General features: G+C 40.4%; 1 long non-coding RNA gene across 1 annotated transcript; it reads left to right on the top strand.

Annotated features, from left to right (window-relative positions):
• The first annotated feature begins 10,747 nt into the window (after positions 1-10,747).
• On the top strand, positions 10,748-14,594 carry LOC125322683. Its single transcript, XR_007202154.1, has 3 exons — positions 10,748-11,304; positions 11,387-11,499; positions 13,986-14,594. It is a non-coding gene; the product is annotated as an uncharacterized LOC125322683 (long non-coding RNA).
• The last annotated feature ends 1,287 nt before the right edge of the window (positions 14,595-15,881 follow it).

Here is a 15,881-nt window from a genome sequence, read left to right as displayed (position 1 = left end):
CATTTACAAAAAGAAAATATAGTCCATGTGTTTATGAAAAGCTTGTCAAAGAAGTTGCCAGCACAGCTTGTACTTAATGGCAGTGAGAACCAAAATGGACAATAAAAATAATAATTAAAAAAAACTTAAGGCTTATATCTTGGACAGGAAATTGAAAATGAAATATTTCCAGTTTGTTAGGTTGTGCATAAGTACACTACGTCTTGCTAAGCTATGTGAGGCTCCATTCCTACTTCAAAGTTTACTTTGATCTTCCTGTATTTACATTAGCCTTTGCCACAGTATTCACAAAGAGTTTTCAATGACTGGTCCAAGTCATATATTACACTCTGCTAAGACAAGTTTTAAGTCAGTATTGTGATGGTGCACATTATCTGGTGTAACAACAATACCCCCAGCAGTATGAAGTGCTTATTCCTTTAGCACACACACACCAGAATTTATACAACCTTGGTGGTGGTTGCACATAATTAGGAACAGGTTCTAATGAACCCTCTCCAAAGTTCTGTGAATGTTCCCTTGTGGACTCAAACCTCGTTCTCAGCATGATTTTTCACAAAGTTGGCTCCCTGGGAATGGTACATTATGGTACATAACATACATGAGCAAACTCACAGGGACACAAACAATTGCACGAGGACAACCAGCCAAAGCAGGATCAAGCCAGCCACCAATAAATGTGGTGATAGAAAGTGACTCTCCATCCCACCCATATGGACAGGGTTTTTACCTGTTTTGCTTAGGTATAAACAATTTGCATGTTTGAGTACAACAGAAAATCCAGCCCAAAACACGGAGTCTCTTCGGCATCTCTTAGCAGTCCCTTACCTCATGCCATGGACCTGGGAGGGCAGGATGGTGGCTGCCTTGGTCATTCCTATGAAATCACAAAGAGATATGGCTTCTCCAAATTTCTAAACATCCCGAGGATGAGGCAGGAGGTATCACAGCATTAGCTCCTGATTATATTATTACTTACAGCCAGGTCTATTTAGGAAGTATCATAACAATATCTTTGTAACAAGTGTCATGATAAATTCACCAGCATGAAACATCCTAGATTTTTCCCCTCCCATTGGCTTTGGTTAGGCGGTTGGAAGGATGATGCAGTGGAAAGACTGGTGAGATGATCAAAGCATTAGGCCAAGAGTTTAATTTTCATTAAGGCCACCTCAGGCTCTTGTAGAGCCAGGGAATCCTAAACCAAGCAGATATTCCAGCAGTGACAGGCAGTGTGAGAGCACTGTGAATGACTTTGAATGCAGATTTTATTCTGTAATTTACACTAGTCAGAAGGCCACAATAACTATATCTCTCACAGAGGGTGGGGAGAATGAATATTCCACCACATTTTCCAGAAGCCAGACAGTTGGTACAGAAGACATTATGCAAACACCAACCTTCTCATTCCCATTAAGAATCTGTTGCAATCCATGTAATGTTCCAAACTTGCATGTGCCTAGGAAAACACATAATTCTTAAGATTAGAAATTTAGTTTTATTTATGTAGCAATCTACCAAGTTTCCATCATCTTTTAGAATAACAATAGAAACCAAGTAACGTGTTCTGCCATCCACACTGAGGAGTAAAGGGAGGAAAACCAACCTCACACCCTGCAACACAAGCACAGCAGAATGCCTGGGAAAAGATACGGTTTATTTACCCTAATCTCATTTGTATTCTTACCAGTATTTCTGGTTGCAATGTCTAACTGATACTGCATTTACATAATGGATTTTTTTAAACCAAAAAATGTTGCATTCATTAGTGAAAAATTACTAAGTAGTAATAAATCAGTAATAAGAAGCTATGGCAAAATATTTCAATGGCTGTATTTGAAAATAGATCTGGAATTACTAGTTTGTGAGCTGCTGATTTTTCTGTTGACTGGGTTGTGTAAAATGGAATGTTAAACACTGAGTAGTTCTCATTTGATACTATGCAGTGTGTGCAAACTGTGAAAGGAATGGACAGAAAATTAGAAATCCAGGAATTTAGATATGAAAATGGACCCAGTTCATTTTTTTATAATTCTCTTGAATTTTCTGTGTCCTAATTTCTCTGTCTTTCAGTCTGAGAAAATAATGTGTTCTCATCTCAATAAAACATTATGAGGCTGCCCTGTACAATTTTATTCATAGATACAAACCATTGTAACTTTGCATATAGAAAATACAGTCAATATTTTCATCAAATACTGACCACTGGGTTTTAATCTTCCCTCTTTAACACCAATAGCACTGTCCTGGGAGCGCTGCTGACTATAAACAAAAGTCACACCCTTTCTGCTTTCATCATACACCTTAGCAGATGGTGTGGAGCTTGGGGAAAAGGCCCTGTGACAGTGAAGAGGTGTAAAACTGAAGTAGGAGAAGAGATGACTACCATATTCCGAAGTGGAGCTGAAAGTGGAACTGGACCACTTACTCTTTTTGCCACTGAAACCACTCATTTCCACCATTAAGGAAAAAAAAAAAACAAGTGGAGATGCTGGTTATTAAAAGTCTGTGTCTGCTATGTTGTCCTGGGTCAACTGGCTATAAAATCAGGAGAGCAGCTGGAAATAGAGCCTGTAGGAGGTATTGTCTGTAGGAAAGGAGACTGCAAATCCTGTGGAGCACAGAAGCACCACAGATTAAAGATAGGATGTGCTCCTCAAGATCAGATAAAAACACAAACACTCTGGACTTCAAGATTCCAGATTTGGATGGTTTCCATTATAAAATACAGAACATTTTTTTCAGAATCCAAATCCAAACTCCATCAAATTCATAAGAGTATGAATGAAATCATTTTTATACTTCAGGGCATAATCTGCAGTCGTGTTAAATCTTTGTAGATTTGTCTTTTATCGATCTCACTGAGAATCTGACCTAAAAGTTTTGATGTTCTCTCTATTTTTTCCCTAAACCTTTGTTTAGGAAATATTAGCAGTATTATCAATCATGAACTGGAAATGTCAGAAATTGTTCATTAAACTTCCCAATGCCAAAGATTTCATTTTAGAAATGCATTAGTGGAAAAAAATAATGACAATATTGCTCAGTTCATGAGTGCATTACAGCCCGTAACAGGCAGGTAATCTCTTTTCCAAGATGCCTTTTTTTCTAGAGTTTTTATAAAATTGAATGAAATTATATAGCTCCTGCTTGTATGATTTTTTTTTCCTCTTTCAAAACAAAAAAGCATCATAATTGCCATGAAAATTCCATTGTGCTGTCAGGTCACCATCCTGGGTTGCTGTGACCAACAGAGCATCTTGGAAAACGCTATTAATCTGGGAGACTTTTCCATAGAAGGATAAAAGCTTTGCTGACCTGCCAGGAGAGCATCTTGAGATGCACAACTGCAAAGCAGCACCAGAAAAGTATAAAACAGGAAACCCTGTTATCCAGCATGGCTGAGATGCCAGCCCATTTGTGTATCCCATGCAGCCAGCCAGTGCTGATTTTCAGAGTACACTTCCAGCTGGGGAAGGATTTAGTCAGGCAACATACAAAGGCAACAAATAAAAGCTCCAAGGACCTGTGACAATGAAATGTCCAGCACCATCTTGTGGCATTAGCATTAATTCAACCAGTTGGTCTTCTCTACAGTGGAAACTTTGTAACTCCTGTGCTTTTCTCGCCTGAAGAGACTGCTCGTTATAAAGCAGGAGTAGGGATACAAATCCGCTGACAAACAGAGCTCTGGAAATGGACCTGTTGAAGTGGTTCCAGAGGAAAGCTACAAAAATGCACAGCGGGCTGGAGTGTGTCTCCTGTGAAGACAGGCCAAGAGACTCGGGGTTGTTCAGTCTGGAGAAGAGAAGGCTCTAGGGGGACCTCAGAGCACCTTCCAGTACCTAAGGGAGGCTGCAAGAAAGCTGGAGACAAACTTTTAGTGGGGCCTGTTGTGATAGCACAAGAAGTAACAGTTTTAAATTGAAGGAGGGTGATTAAAATTACATATAAGGAATACGTTTTTTTACAATGAGAGTGCTAAACACTGGAACAGGTTGCCCAGAGAGGTGGTAGATGCCTTGGGCACGTTTGAGGCCAGGCTGGAGAGGACTCTGGGCAACCTGTTCTATTTGAACATGTGCCTGCTCATTTCAGGATGACTTTTAAAGGTCCCATCCAACCCAAACTGTTCTGTGATTCTGTGACTAGAAACAGGCTGGGGAATAATTCTTCTGATGGCCTGGCCAACATTCCTTTCTTTGTAAGCTGGGATGATCTTGGTGCCAGCTATTACTGAAACAGAGCTGCTGCCACGTTTGCTTACATAGCTAGTGCATGATCAGGATCTAAGTCATTGTTTGTCGAGTGCTATGCAAGATGTTCTGCATAAATGTGTACAGAAACCCACATCATGCTCTCAGATAGGTTTATAAAATACTCCCATACAGCTTCACAGCTTCAGTCCTGAGTTAAATTGCGCCAAAAAAAGGAAAGAATAATTTCCAGGAAGTTTTCCATTTTCTGGAATGATGCTTCTTTGTCTTTGGTCAAACAACAAAATGACCCAGATGAATTGCCTTGTGTTCTCCACATCTGTGTGTGAATTAAATTCCCCTGTGAGGTGCTTGGTTCACAGATTAGATTTTATTCAATTGAGAGGAAACTCTGGAAGCTCATCTTATCATTTCTTGCAAGCTGAAGTTTCTCTGTCTCTTCTAGTACTTTTTAGCCTGGAATTTACAAGCCTATACTTAGGAATAAGGTTTTAGTTCACTCAGTCTTTGGCGTCTGCTGAGACTGATAAGACATTCCAACATTAAACAGCACCTGGCAGAGGAGCTGTTTGTTTCTTTTTAATATGGTTGCAGTATCATTACCAGATTAATTTCAGAAGTCATTGGATTCTTTGGTCTCCACCCAAAAGCAATGTACATGGGTGTAGCTCCACAGACATCTTGAGGATCTGGCCAGAATTTTTTAGTAGTGGTCGTAGCTCTGCTGCGAATATGCTAATCAGGCACATGTGTATAAGTACCCATGTATTTTTTAAAGCTTAACCTTTACATTTTGAAGATCATGCAATTCACTTTTATGAAACCTTAAGTGGCAAAACAAAAAAAAACCCCAAACAACTAACAAGAAAACCCCAAACAAACAAACAAAAAAACCAAACAAACCAACAACAACAATAAAACATCCAGCAAAAAAAATCCCTTAAACCCATAAACCACCAAGGCAAAAGGATATAGTACATTCAGTTCTGTAATTATTAGTTAATCAGAATGTCATGATCATGCCTTGAATTAAAAGGATGGAGATCCAGTTTTTCTTATAACTCCCTGCTCACCTTGACCCCTGACCACAGGGACTGTCCCTGCAGCTGGTCATAGCCCTGCAGTCAGTTGTTGCACTCCTTGGTGTGCTCTTCCCCAAAAACCAGAAATGCAATTTCCAAGGGAATTTAAACAGCTTATACCCAGCTACTTCTGACAGTGTTCTTCTCTCCTCTCAGACCACATTCAGAGTTACAGAGGATGCTGTCTCCAGATCCTGGGGGCATAGAGATCAGGGAGCCTCCTTACGAGCTCACTGTGACTTGCTCCCGTTCCCGTCATGGCACTGGTAGATACTGCTTAGATGCCTAAAAAGCCGCCTGAAGGACTGGTAATTTAGGTCTAGGGTAGTGCTGTGTTGTAGCAGCCCTTTCAAGCAGGGACCAAACACAGGTTCTCAAGGTTTGCCTTGGAAGTGTTGGCACTTGTCTCCTGCAGCTGATTCTTTAACAAAAAAAATCAAAAATTGAGATAAACCAAATTGCTAACCAAAGGTAAATGTACACTGATTTTTTTTTTTTTTTACTAAACAAGGTTAATAGCTATTGAATCTCATATAGAGTTGATATTTAGTTTAGTCTCAGTTTACTTGCTATTTAAGTGAAACAAGGCTGTATTTTGTTCAAGTCCATTGCTGCAGTAACTCCTTCCTTGCTTTTCACAATAAATCAGGCAAAACAGAGCTCTGAAAAAAGACACGTGTGACACATGATTTGTAGTCAGTGACCATTGCAAGATATTTTAAGTCACAGAGCAAGTGGATAAATTACTTTACCAGAAAAATGGAAATTTAGTTGGGAATATATTTTAACCACATGGGTTCCAGGAAGGCTTCTCCATGCTTCTGTAAAAAATCGTTTAACAAACAGATGTCTGATTTTTAGCTGAAGGGATTACAGAATAAATAGCAGATTTGTCCTTCTAACTGCAGCTTAGTGAATGATAGGTAATATGTCAAACTTGATGCACATCAATAAATTGACTTAATGTGTAAGTTGATGGGTGGGTTGTTTAGTTTTGGTATTTGTCAAATGGAACTTCAGTCTGTCAGTAACAAAGCACCATGAACTACAGCAATGGAGTACATTGATGTGAATGGAAAAATAAGCAAGAAATATCAAAATTCAGCATGGACAAAAAAATGAACTGCTTTGGGTTAAAAGAGCAGACTGTGGTTTTATCAATTTATACAGGATAACTAAATTAATTCATACTCAGAAAAAAATGCAAAAACTACAAATTAAAATGTAATAGTTATAGCTAACTCAAGTGAAGAAAAAAGTAATTATTTTATTTCCAAAAATGTTAGAGAAAGGTACATTTTTCAGTAGTCAATCATTGACAGAAATGCCTCTGAATGCTTTGAATATGTTTTTAAAGAGAAAATTTCTCTCATTGTTGCCTATCTGGAAATCTGATGAATGGAGAATTGACTTTTTAATGTAGGATTACTGAAAACAATTTTTTTTGTGTAGCATTACAGAGCAGCTACATTTGCCCTTATAAATGAAAATAAAGACATGGTATTGGCTTTGACAACAAATTTCTGTAATGCAGCTTCATATCCATCATCTGCCCGAGCCTGCAATTGTGCACTAAGGGAAGAGGATGTTTTCTCTGAGAATAGAAATGCACCTTTTCTGTGGGGCAGCGATGTCTCTCAGCTCTTCCTGGGATCAATGCTTGTCCCAGGATACCTTGGAAAGAGGGAATTATGTATCATTTGAAAAAGGGTAGGCCCACACAACCTTACAACCAACCTTAATAGAAAATAGATGTGTTTGCTTCCTGTGACATTGCAAGGATTAACAGCCGAGATTGAATCCTACCCCCTCCTATTAATCCACTGGGCAAGCAAAGCCTCCATGTGAGCACTGGCAGCTCACTCCAGAAATGATTCTGCCACTGCCCTCTGTGCCCGAAATAATTTTCAGCATCAGTAACCACGGTATGTGGCATGCCCACACTTCTGCAGGACGTTCCCCTGCAGGATGGGGCAGCTCCTGCCTTCACCTGCTGCAGAATCAGCATGGCTGGGAGGGCTGGCTATGGCAGGCTGCAGCCAGTTTCAGTTCCTTAGCCTGGAAAGAAAATACTGTTTTAAAGTGCTTCTTTTGGTTTTCACATCCCTGATCTACCAGGTGACTCCTTGAGATGATGTAACGAAGGTGAGAGTTACTTTCTCCTCACCAGTGAGGGGACCTGAGCTCTCCAAACCCCCTGTCCCCTGGGAGAAGGAGAGGACCCCTCAGCACCTCCTGGCAGTCTGAGCAGTGTGGCACTCTTGTACTTGGGGTGCTACAGAATCATTTCTTGGTAGCATCTCATGGAAATATTAGTAGTACCAAAAATGTTCTCAGGTAGGACCTCGCTGACAGTGGAATATTCCTGTGGAAATCTTCAAGTGGAAATTTGCTGATGGGGTAATTCTGTTGTGGCACTTTTCTTGTAGGAGTTTGTTGATGGTGGAGTGCTTCTGTGGGAGTTTTCATGCAGGAATTTGTTGATGGTGGAGCATCACTGTAGAAGGACTTCTGGATTTATTTTGATGTGCAATGTTAGAGAGTACAACAGTGGTTTGGCATGAGTTTGTGGAAACAAGAATCCTGTGGGTGCAGTGCAGAGGGCAGACCTGAGGTTGCCTGTGCAGTGCAGTGGAGGGGAGAGCTAATGAAGGTGCTTCTCCAAAAAAGAAGAGAGTTGAGGCATAGCTGTCTGCTTCAGCCCCTTCTGCCAGGGCTGAGAAAGGCCACGTGGAGCTGAAGTGTTTCCCCAGTTTGAGGAAAAATCTGTTTCCAAGATATAACATCTATTAAACAGGCAAAGAACTTCCCTCCGTACAGAGTAGATTTGGACAGAAGTGGCACTGTTTAACTTTATTTCAAGAGAGAATTTCAAAACATACTGAAGTTCATTTCAAGACAGGTCACTCTAAATTATCAAATAAGATCGCTTCCCATAGTGCTGTTATAATATAATTAAATAAAGTTCAGAAAGACTCTGGACTTAAAGAAGAGGAAAGGCAACACAACTGTCAGCTTTGTAGTGAAAATGAAATAAAATCTACTTTTCATGGAGGAGGGTTCTTTATAGTGATGCCTTCCCTACTGATTTACTTTGAATAATAGAGACTCAAAGTTCAAAGGAAATCTCACCAAAAACCAAAAGAAATCAAATAAAAGCTGGTGTTAAACCTAAATTACACCCACCTGAGAGAAAGGTGGAGGCTTGAAACAGGGAGTGGAGAATGTTACAGTCAAGAAGGGAGTTCTCTTTGGAAGAGGTAAGCTGTGCTTTCGGGAGGGATGGGGATGTGGTTTGGGTAAGAAAAGAGCAACACTCAAGGCTTGCCTCTTATTCAGGAGTGGAGGGCTGCAGTCATAGAGGTGCTAAGAAGGAAGGAGGATAAGGCCCGTCTTCTCTTCAGGAGAGGTGGGGTTTGTGGTTCAGAACAGGTGCAGGTGGACTGAAAATTAACGTTTCAAAAAAAGCAGGGATGTGTTTCTCAGTCCAGGGCCTGCTGAGCCAGCTGTCCAGGCTTCCTTTGCACAGTGACCTGATCTAGAACCTGTAAAAGAGTATAACTGTGTAAAAGAGTGTAACTGTGCTGAGGAGTTTGCTGCATGGTGAGGAATGCAAATACATGCTAGTAAAATGAAAAAGATCTCATGCATTTAGGAGTTGTTTGTGCAGGGACTTTCTGCCATGTGGCGGAAAGAGAAACAGTGAAACAGATCTCCAAAGTTCAGGGGGTTGCGCAGTTACATTCCATGTTCCCTTGTGGTGCCTGCTGGCAACAGCTCAATTGCTAAAAGGCATGGGAGGCTTTGGGAGCTCTAGAAAACTCAGATTGTTGCACTCTTTGCAGGTAGGTGGGACATTGGCTACATGAGTGTGTGGAGAACGTGCAGGATTCGACATTTAGAGCAATTAAAAACCCCAAATCATACGAACAGTGCAGTCAATCCAAAAGCAGGTATTCCAGACTCCAAAGGAAGACAACAGCTCTTAGTTGGAGTACTGGTGCAAGTTTACTTCCCTGCTTGGCAAGGATACCTCTGGTTTCCCTAAGTTAGTCTATTTGCACTGAGTTTCTTTTCCTCCCTTTTGTTCATCCATCAAAAGAAACAGAGAAAGGAAATCTCCTCTGTAGGAGCTGGCAGTGGGTGGTGTTAGGGGAGCACCTCTCTCCCTGGGAAGGGGAATAAATGCAGCTGTGTGATCTTAGTACACCTGTATTGAATCTTTTAATCTTCCCCTTGTGAAAATAAAAGCTCAGCCTGCCACCTATAAGGATCATAAGTAAAACTGTTCTTGATTTCTGGAGGAGTTATGGGGTAATACCCGGAACAGCCTTGAACAGAGGCAAAAGAGCATTGCTGTCGCTGTTCCTTTTCTAACTCTAGATGAAAAGTGCTTTCCAGTCTTTGCTTGCAGGGGTTCTGCTCCCTGGGTTGAGGGAATGTGCTTCATCTGCTGGTTTACATTTGTGTGCTGTAGGCTTTTATTCTGCTGGTGGTCTGTAAAACTCAGTGTCTTTCATTTTAATCTGGTGTAATGACTTGACATTTGAGTCGCATTCCTCCCGTCTGCACAAACGCAGCCGTAGAAGGCTCTTCCTGACAGGCCAGCGTTAGCAGCAAAGTGCAAACAGGTTCATTCCCTTGGCTCCAAACTGTAGTCAACTAGGACAAAGTAGTTACAAAACGAAACAATAAAGTTTTAGAGGTCTCCTATAACTAATTATTTCCAGCTACAGCCTGCTCCTAGGGTGACACTGGAGGAAGTTAATTAGTGGGTATTTTGGCTGTCTGCTCAAATTATACTTCTACATTCAGCTAGGTCAGGGTATCCAAACAATAAAAATACCTTCTAAAAGTCATGATTAACTGCTCTTTTATCCTCACTGCATCCATTTTTCTGAAATTACTTGAGCACATATTGTGGTGAGAGGTGTAGGTGAACACGTCCGGAGAGAGCAGCCAGGCCAGGGAGCAGCCTCAGGCAGGACCCACTCCTTCTCATGAACCAAAGTGCTCCTGTGATGCCTTTTCCTGGTCTTAAAATCAAGAGTCATACACAGTTAGAAGGGGAAAAGGGATTTTACCTTGGTATTTATTTTAAGGAACCTTATGTGCACATGTCCAGGTCATATGCATCGAGATGCACCCTGCCGAGTCTATCTCTGTCTCTGTGTCTCTCTGTGTCCCCGTGTCTCCCCCCCCAACATTGGGTATAACATTATAGGTTTTACTAATTAGCATATCTATCAAAGATTCCCCAATGAGAGGCTCGAGTGAGCCCCCCTCCCCAAGGAACCTTCCCCTGGGTGGTTCTATCTTGGTTTACAGAATGTGTTCTGGAGAGGGCCTTGGGGTCTGGGGCACACTGATCCCCAGCTACGAAGCTTCTAAAATGTTTCGTCTCTCAGCTTGACAAACAAGTCCAAGAATGTAGGGAAAAAGCACTAAGAATACAGAAGCTGTAAAAAGGTATAACAGGGGTATAAAAGAAAAGGCAAAAAATCTTCATGGCATCACCTGCATACCCCAAGAGCAGCTGCATGTTCCAGGCTTTCATTCTATACTATCTGTGATGCATAACCAAGCCTAAAACGCCTCACAGAAAGGTTTGCTGGGGGAAGAATCATCTCTGTGTCTGCTGCAGTTCCCTCATGCTTGCAACAACAGGCGTGTGGCAGCTTAGATTGTATGGAGTAAGGGCTCCTCTGGAGGAAGCTCCTGGATCCATCACAAAGCAATGGATGTTTCTTTCTTTTCTGTTTATTTAATATTCGTTTTTCTTTATTTAATATTCTTCTTTTATTCCTATCAGTCTGAAAATGAAAAGCCCATCCTGTTGTATTGTATGATTCTGCTTCCTGAAGGTCTTCTGCATTCTACAAATGGCCACAGGCACCTGCACACGTCTCCAAAGCTTTCTGTTTGCATGTCCACTGGCGAAAAAAGCATTAAAGAAAATTGTTGCTATCTACTTTATTCAGATTTAAGCTTTATTTTCACAGGAGGTAAGTACCAGCAGTGATACTCACATCTGGGTGCAGCTCTATATACTGTGAAGATCCAAGGGTGTTTGTATCTGTATTGCAGGTTGAAGCTTTTATTTGAGAAAGCATCACTGTTAATTCCCCACCTGCAGGCTGGTCTCAGTGAACCTCCTACAGAATTATTCCAGGACAGCCTCAGACTCTACAGAGAAACTGGTACAAAGAAACCTTTTCTTTTCTTTTCTAGAACTACCTGGTTCTTTCAGTTTAAACAAAGCCAAAACAAATCAACCAACCAACCAACCAAAACCCCAAAAACCAAACTAGTTAGGACATTGGTATTTTCTCTTCTTCTTGCAGATGAAACAAATTACTCCTGCTATTAGTAAAGAGCTGTTTCTGTAGTTATGAACTAATTTCTTCAATGATGCTAAATGCATACCAAAAATACAGCTCAGTTGTTGCTGTCACTGACCTTGGTGTAATACCTGTGCACCAGGAAAAAAAAAGAAGTGGATTAGGAAAGTGAAAAATAGGAGACTGGGAAAAAGGAATGAGTTCTTAAATTACCAGGTCAGGCAGAAATGCTTAAGAGAAAAGTAAGATACTTAGTGAAGTAATAAATAATTCCTTTAACTGGTTAGAATAAAACTGATACAGGGACCTGCATCTTCAGAATGTGGCATATTTAACCATATGATATTCTGTTTAAATAGGCTGTTCTTATTAACCATCTGCAAAAATGTCAGAAAAGGAACAAGGACAACACTAGATTACCATTCACATTATCTTCATTCAACAGGAGAGCAGACAATTTCACTGTCCTGGCTGATGTTCACCCCATATTACCTTTCCCATTAGAAAACTTCTCCCAGCCCATTCTCTTTACAGCTCATGCTTTCCCCTTTGCAGACCCACTCCAACTGCAGCTCTAGGCTTACACTCAACCCAAACCTGAATCCTACCACTAAAAATAACCATAATCTGAGGATTATCCTTCCACACATGGCAATGGTAATGGCAACTAGCCATTACCCAGGAAAAAGGCTTTTACAGCCCAGGTATCTCCACAGCCCACACTTCCCTTTGGGTGCTCTTTTCCAGCTCCATTGCAGCTACAGGTCTCTAGGTTCTCCCTTTCTCTCAACCCCAAACCTAACTTTTACTTAGGCTGTAAGAAAGGCCCCCAGTTACTGTCCAGATGAAAAATTTCTCAAGACACAGTCCTCTCTGCAGACTGCACTTCAGTAACACCCCTTGTGACAGGACTATTAAATATTGGAGTTGTGAGTGGATGTTGTACCTCCAAACCTCTGACTTTCTTAATTTTCTTTATTTTTAAGGAAATATTTATAGTCAGTATGTTTAACCAGGCTGATATGTTTGGGCAGGATTTCTAAGAGAAGCAGTCCAAAACGAGGTAAATGTTGAAGGTTTCTTTTTTGGGCAGGTCACTAGTTATTTGTATAGCAGAAAGCTTCTGAATAATTCCTCCAAAGCAATAGCAATCCATGAAGTGCAAAATCACAGGAAGAAAAAATACCTGTATTTAAAATAGACTTACCAGGAAAGAGAAGACAGAAGAAATGACTCTTGAACACACGCATTTCTATTGAATATTGAATGATGAAGCTGAAATTCTAGGCAGTGTTTTCATCCTAGGTTTGCATTAATAAAACAAAAAAAACACCCCCAAAATCTGATGAGGTAAGACTCTCATTTAGCTTAGAGGGCTAAATGTGGAATAATGCAGACATTCATTACCTTACCTTAGTTCTTTTACACTGGCCTGGCTGTGTAGCTCAGCAGAAACTCTCTCCTCAATACCTTTGTATGAAAGCCCCTAAGCAGGAAGGACCAGCAGGACACAGAAGATCGGCTGAGGTGCTGGAACTACGCCCCATGGCCTTGAGCTGCAAGTGCCCACATGACATTATCAAATACCCCCTCTTTACTAAATGAATCACTCCTTTGCCATAGTTGCTTTGCTTAACTAATGCTGCTGGGCACAAATTTTCAAAGGATTTGCATCTGTTTTCTCCAAATTAAAACGTGGCCTTTATAAAGCAAAGTTTTCTCTCAGTTCATTGCTGAATTTTCTTTCTCCTCAACAAAAACAAGGAAAAGTAGTTCAACAGTATGCCTTATATGTAACTTTTTCATCAGCAAGATGTCCCATATCCCACAAGAGGTACTCATTTTTTATTTAAATAAATCCAGCAATAAGTAAGGGTGGGGTAGGTAAAGTCCTCCCAATGGGAAATGTTCTCTTTTAGCTGAAAACTGGAATTTCTGAAGAAACTACACTGAAGAAAGATATTTTATTTCATCAGTCAACTTAATTAGATTTATTTATGGACATGCCTTTCAAAATTTTAATGAGACCTAAACTTTTAAATCTCTGCACTGCTAAAAGGGCTTTTAACTTCATAGTCTGGAAGAATAAAATTATCAATTTATTAAAATAGCAAGTTACAGCTGGACTTTTTTGCTATTTTCTGTTGAGTGTTTACCACTAGGAAGTTATTGTGCAATAACAAATCTCCTGAGTATTTAATACATCTCAGAGTTATTGAAAGTCTCACTGTAAGCTGTTTAGTAGTACTTTCTAAAGGACAGGAAGCCAGAAAGGAATAAAATATCTGTGGTTTTTATATGTATGATTTTGGCTATGATATCAATAACACCTTCCATTTTTTAAGAGACAGGAGAGATGCTGCTGGCCTTGCCATCAAAGTGCTGCTGTGACCAGAGGAGAATCTACGGGGGCTGTGACTTCCCCACCAGCTTTGAGAAGCAGCTTCCAAAGTGGCCCAGGCACTCCATTATCTTCATCCAGGCTTGGTTCTGCTTCTCCTCAAATCAGTGGGAATTTCTGAAGTCTGTTGAAAAGGAATCAGGACCTGTAAGGTCTTGGGTCAATGCAGGGTCATCAAGGTGAAGTGATGTGCTTTCTAAAAAAATGTGTAACTCAAGCACTTTAAACACCTGGATTCAGAAATGTCAAAGTTAAAGCCCTGTGCACATCTTCCATTCTCCTTTACATGTGTGCATTGCAATATGGCCTACACAACGATGTTCTGCTTTCTGTGGGAGATAATTTTTCTCTCAGATGTACAGGACAGATGGAGAATATGGCAGGAATGTGGTTGGGATGACTTGGTTTCTGTATACCTCACACATAAAATTTGGTTGGCAGAGGATGAGTCATGAGATATGGGGAGAAATGTGCTTGCAGGTCTTGGCTATGATCTTAACTGTGGCATCTCCAGCTATCTCGTGTTTGGTTATTTATGTAAAGTAATAACAAATAAACCCGGATTGATCTTAATGCTGTTGCCTGCATAATTTTTGAAAGCAAACTGAGCTTTCACACATTTGGTCCTTTGACACTGGTGTGGAATGACAGCAGTGACTCCTGGATTCATTTATTAGATTTCTTGGGCTGTTGAGTAAACAATTGTTTACTGCTGTCAGTAAACAATTAAGCTGTTCCCTTTTTTTCTGCATGCTACCTTTAGAGGGGGAGCTTACACTTTCCCAGAGAGTTTATATTTTGAAGACTTGGGTCTGAACTTTCTGCTGCTTATACTAAAAATCCAGAGGAACCAATTAAATGCAATTTTTCAAGAGTAATATTTATAGCTATCAGAGTTAAGCATACAGACAATTTTCCTTTGGAAATCACTGTAGTCAAATGGACAAAAATGAAATTGAAAGTAAATTTCCTATACTGTAGAACTGAATCTGCAGGACTTAGCTGCCATGGGATCCTAGGTCAGGATATGCAGGTTTGATTAATATTTTAATTTACTGTTAAATTATCACCATTGAAAGAGTTGAACTTTAAAAGACTTCCAGAAACCTAGGTCAGTTTTTTTATTGTTTCCTTGCTTTCCCCCCACTCTCAAGGTAAAAGATGTATGATGAGAGCTGAAGGAGGAGAAGGTCAGGGAGGTATCCTGCTAAAGAGAATAAAAGCACAGCATCAATGGAATAGTTCCAAGCTTTAAAAGCACATATTCAATAAGCTTAAGTAGTTATATCAGAATTTTGTCACAGAATTCAGTGATGCCCAGTGACAGGACAAGGAGCAGTGCCCGTAAACTAAAGCACAAGAAGTTCCACCTCAGCATAAGGAAGAACTTCTTTACCTTGATAGTGGCAGAGCACAGGAACAGGCTGCCTGAGGAGATTGTGGAGTCTCCATCTCTGGGGACATTCAGACACCACCTGGACATGTTCCTGTGTCACCTGCTCCAGATGATGCTGCCTTGATAGAGGGTTGGACTGGATGATCTCCAGAAGTCCCTTCCAACCCTGAGGATTCTGTGATTCTGTGATTTCAGTATGTTTCTAAAAATTAAAATAGGTCTAGAATCCAGTGCTACATTTTTCTAAAAATCTCACTTTCAAATGTTAGAAACATCAGGTGATTTGAAGGCATGCTTGGTAGGACTATTGCTGGCACTAGCAGAATAATAAATTTTAGATTAATTGCCATCTTGAAGATGGTTGTAAAACTGTTCAAATTCTCACAAAAGCCTGAGCTGAGAAAGATAGGACACGGAAAATACTAACCTGAGAAATGAAAACTT

Source organism: Corvus hawaiiensis, chromosome 3 (genome assembly GCF_020740725.1).
Source record: "Corvus hawaiiensis isolate bCorHaw1 chromosome 3, bCorHaw1.pri.cur, whole genome shotgun sequence".
NCBI lineage: Eukaryota > Metazoa > Chordata > Aves > Passeriformes > Corvidae > Corvus > Corvus hawaiiensis.
The sequence above is the reverse complement of the archived record's forward strand: the minus strand, read 5'-3'. Positions and strand labels throughout refer to the sequence as shown.